This window comes from Schistocerca serialis, unplaced genomic scaffold (assembly GCF_023864345.2).
Source record: "Schistocerca serialis cubense isolate TAMUIC-IGC-003099 unplaced genomic scaffold, iqSchSeri2.2 HiC_scaffold_1148, whole genome shotgun sequence".
In the NCBI taxonomy this organism is placed as follows: Eukaryota; Metazoa; Arthropoda; class Insecta; order Orthoptera; family Acrididae; genus Schistocerca; species Schistocerca serialis.
In genome coordinates, this window is record NW_026047346.1 from 7,501 (window position 1) to 12,500 (window position 5,000).

General features: G+C 52.5%; 1 non-coding gene across 1 annotated transcript in view; it reads left to right on the forward strand.

Moving 5' to 3' along the window:
- The first annotated feature begins 3,630 nt into the window (after positions 1-3,630).
- LOC126432662 (small subunit ribosomal RNA) overlaps positions 3,631-5,000 on the forward strand; it is a 1,910-nt gene continuing 540 nt past the window's right edge. Inside the window, exon 1 of the ribosomal RNA XR_007578129.1 lies at positions 3,631-5,000. This exon is cut by the window's right edge and continues 540 nt beyond it. This is a non-coding gene — a ribosomal RNA (small subunit ribosomal RNA).

Sequence of the window (5,000 nt, forward strand, 5' to 3'; positions counted from 1 at the left end):
TACACGGCGCTGATTAGTAATAGATAGAGCCATCAGAATACAGATAATATATACAACTGTCCGTATACATGCTGAAAGACTCTGCTCACAATCACAACCACACGTCAGCCACACACTCTTATCACGCACTACTCTCTGCCTGTAACACGCACACAGACAATATGTAAGCACCAGCATGCAACAACACCCAGTGCATCCTCTCCGCCACATTAGACAATCCACACTGTCATAACCAGACTGGGAGGTCCACACAGAAAACAGAATATCCCACCCACCCGACAACCACCATTGCTCAGCCAAGCCACCAACAACCCACACATGTCCTACACAGGGGTGCACCCAACATCACAATACTGCCTCCTCTCACAGCACACAAACAATGGCAGGAATGAAAGACACAGGTCTGCCACAAGCATGGAATGAGAGCGCCGCCTGTCATGAGCCAAAGGTACATCCTGACGTGGCAAATCAGATGATACCGCAGGCATCCACGTACTATAATCACAATCAACAAACCGGCCGCCGCCCCCCCCCCCCATTAAACCTTTCCTTACAACAATGTGTACCTTAACCTAACCTATGTCGTACCTTAACCTAACCTATGTCGTACCTTAACCTAACCTATGTCGTACCTTAACCTAACCTATGTCGTACCTTAACCTAACCTATGTCGTACCTTAACCTAACCTATGTCGTACCTTAACCTAACCTATGTCGTACCTTAACCTAACCTATGTCGTACCTTAACCTAACCTATGTCGTACCTTAACCTAACCTATGTCGTACCTTAACCTAACCTATGTCGTACCTTAACCTAACCTATGTCGTACCTTAACCTAACCTATGTCGTACCTTAACCTAACCTATGTCGTACCTTAACCTAACCTATGTCGTACCTTAACCTAACCTATGTCGTGCCTTAACCTAACCTATGTCGTGCCTTAACCTAACCTATGTCGTGCCTTAACCTAACCTATGTCGTGCCTTAACCTAACCTATGTCGTGCCTTAACCTAACCTATGTCGTGCCTTAACCTAACCTATGTCGTGCCTTAACCTAACCTATGTCGTGCCTTAACCTAACCTATGTCGTGCCTTAACCTAACCTATGTCGTGCCTTAACCTAACCTATGTCGTGCCTTAACCTAACCTATGTCGTGCCTTAACCTAACCTATGTCGTGCCTTAACCTAACCTATGTCGTGCCTTAACCTAACCTATGTCGTGCCTTAACCTAACCTATGTCGTGCCTTAACCTAACCTATGTCGTGTTTTAACCTAACCTATATTGCGCCTTAATGTAACCTATATTGCGCCTTAATGTAACCTATATTGCGCCTTAACGTAACCTATATTGCGCCTTAACGTAACCTATATTGCGCCTTAACGTAACCTATATTGCGCCTTAACGTAACCTATATTGCGCCTTAACGTAACCTATATTGCGCCTTAACGTAACCTATATTGCGCCTTAACGTAACCTATATTGCGCCTTAACGTAACCTATATTGCGCCTTAACGTAACCTATATTGCGCCTTAACGTAACCTATATTGCGCCTTAACGTAACCTATATTGCGCCTTAACGTAACCTATATTGCGCCTTAACGTAACCTATATTGCGCCTTAACGTAACCTATATTGCGCCTTAACGTAACCTATATTGCGCCTTAACGTAACCTATATTGCGCCTTAACGTAACCCACATTGCCCCTTAACGTAACCCACATTGCCCCTTAACGTAACCCATATTGTGCTGTAACCCAACACACGTTGGGCCTTAACCCAACACACGTTGGGCCTTAACCCAACACACGTTGGGCCTTAACCCAACACACGTTGGGCCTTAACCCAACACACGTTGGGCCTTAACCCAACACACGTTGGGCCTTAACCCAACACACGTTGGGCCTTAACCCAACACACGTTGGGCCTTAACCTGCTCTGTAATTGTCATACGACGCGTTAAATTAGTGTAGTGTTGCCTAACTGCAACCCCCGCAATATAGTTTGCTACTCGCACTGCCCGGTCCCCAGTGTATCGCTTCATGTTAAACACCTTGCAGCGATACACTGTAATGTGGATGGCAGCAGGACGTACATGCTCAATGCCCTTCGCAGTTGTTCATTGGCATTCGCATGGCGAAGCACTGCGCCTACGCTGTGGTACGGCCTGTGTCAACTGTCCGCTGATGTTGTACCTCCAAATCACACACTGTACTGCACATTGGTCCTCATGTACTGAATGATACATCGTGGTACATGTGACCGTACAACGACTGCGCCAACAACGGCGAACCATGCGGTCCAAATGTTGTGCACGCAGCTACGTGTCGTCTCCCTATAAGAGCTGGAGTGCAGTGTGGTATGCCCTGGATGGCGATCAGCATGAGCCGTCTGTTGATGTAGTGGCGCGTGTTGTCAGACGTTGTCGTCTCTTCTCACACACCGTGATAGCATGGTGCACTGCGTTCCACATCTGCGACATGCGACAGAGGCCGGTTGACAGTCGTTTGCGCAATGGACATCGCATACGTACGGGGGCCACCTTCCACGTGTTTGCGAAGCGTGCACATGTTGTTGCGTGTATGTGGGCAGACATAGTGTGTCGTGACACCTGACACAGGCATGCAACAATCGTTGAATTTGCAAATGGCGATGGACGCCTACGTTTGCTGGTGACGTTACGCAAATGAACAACTGGTAAACCGTTGTGGTGCGGTTGTTCTCGCTAGAGGTGAATCAGTGATGGCGACGATCGGTTGAGCTACCAACCGGTTGTTTCAGCGATACCCACCATGCCCACGAACGTGAATGGCATGTGGGTGTGAAGCGATACGCGGCGGTGGCTGGGTGGGACCGGCCCCGGCCGGTGAGGGGGGGCCGCCCGGCGTGCTGGCCGCGCGGTGCGTGGGCGCACGCGCTACAGCCGGCTGGTGGGGGCGGCCACTGGCAGGCGCGCCGGCCGACGGAGGCGGCAGGCGGCGCAGCTGCGCGCCGGCGCACCCTGCACGCGGCGCCGTGCGGCCAAAGTAGGTCCTCGCGGGCCCGGTGCGAAGCGCGGTGGACATCTGCAGTGTGCTGGTCCGATTGAGGACTGTGTGCGCTGAGGATGCGCCGCCGCCCGGCGCTCGGCGCCGCGACGCCGTCTGCTGCTCGGTCGCCTCTGCGGTTCTCGCAGGTGGTTTGTATCGCAGCTGTGCGGACGTGTTGGCGCGTGCGCTGTGCTGGGAGAGTTCGCTTCGGCACCCAAGTGGGGCTTTTGTCCTTCTGTGGCGCTGGCGTTGGAGCTGCCGGTCACCGTAGGTGGCGCGTGTTGTCTCCCGCCGGCAATGCCACGACAGCACGCTCCCGGGCCTCTGTCGGCAGCGGCAAGCTCAGTTGGGAGCACGGGTGGTCGCACCTAAAGCGTCTACTCGCCAAACTCCGGGCGATTGCGCCTCTCTCGAACCCGACCAAGTACTTAGGACGGCGCTGCGCGCCGCCGGGACCTGAGAGGGTTTCGAGGTGTATGGTGCAGGGGAGCGCAGCCTCCTCCTGTTTGCAGAATAATTGAGCGGACGCTTGCGTGTTCGCGCGGGCCCCCGGGACACACTCCCGGGCGGCCGGCTGCTCAGCTCTAGTTGACGCAGCTCCCTGGTTGATCCTGCCAGTAGTCATATGCTTGTCTCAAAGATTAAGCCATGCATGTCTCAGTACAAGCCGCATTAAGGTGAAACCGCGAATGGCTCATTAAATCAGTTATGGTTCCTTAGATCGTACCCACGTTACTTGGATAACTGTGGTAATTCTAGAGCTAATACATGCAAACAGAGTCCCGACCAGAGATGGAAGGGACGCTTTTATTAGATCAAAACCAATCGGTCGGCTCGTCCGGTCCGTTTGCCTTGGTGACTCTGAATAACTTTGGGCTGATCGCACGGTCCTCGTACCGGCGACGCATCTTTCAAATGTCTGCCTTATCAACTGTCGATGGTAGGTTCTGCGCCTACCATGGTTGTAACGGGTAACGGGGAATCAGGGTTCGATTCCGGAGAGGGAGCCTGAGAAACGGCTACCACATCCAAGGAAGGCAGCAGGCGCGCAAATTACCCACTCCCGGCACGGGGAGGTAGTGACGAAAAATAACGATACGGGACTCATCCGAGGCCCCGTAATCGGAATGAGTACACTTTAAATCCTTTAACGAGTATCTATTGGAGGGCAAGTCTGGTGCCAGCAGCCGCGGTAATTCCAGCTCCAATAGCGTATATTAAAGTTGTTGCGGTTAAAAAGCTCGTAGTTGGATTTGTGTCCCACGCTGTTGGTTCACCGCCCGTCGGTGTTTAACTGGCATGTATCGTGGGACGTCCTGCCGGTGGGGCGAGCCGAAGGCGTGCGACGCGCCTCGTGCGTGCTCGTGCGTCCCGAGGCGGACCCCGTTGCAATCCTACCAGGGTGCTCTTGAGTGAGTGTCTCGGTGGGCCGGCACGTTTACTTTGAACAAATTAGAGTGCTTAAAGCAGGCAAGCCCGCCTGAATACTGTGTGCATGGAATAATGGAATAGGACCTCGGTTCTATTTTGTTGGTTTTCGGAACCCGAGGTAATGATTAATAGGGACAGGCGGGGGCATTCGTATTGCGACGTTAGAGGTGAAATTCTTGGATCGTCGCAAGACGAACAGAAGCGAAAGCATTTGCCAAGTATGTTTTCATTAATCAAGAACGAAAGTTAGAGGTTCGAAGGCGATCAGATACCGCCCTAGTTCTAACCATAAACGATGCCAGCCAGCGATCCGCCGCAGTTCCTCCGATGACTCGGCGGGCAGCCTCCGGGAAACCAAAGCTTTTGGGTTCCGGGGGAAGTATGGTTGCAAAGCTGAAACTTAAAGGAATTGACGGAAGGGCACCACCAGGAGTGGAGCCTGCGGCTTAATTTGACTCAACACGGGAAACCTCACCAGGCCCGGACACCGGAAGGATTGACAGATTGATAGCTCTTTCTTGATTCGGTGGGTGGTGG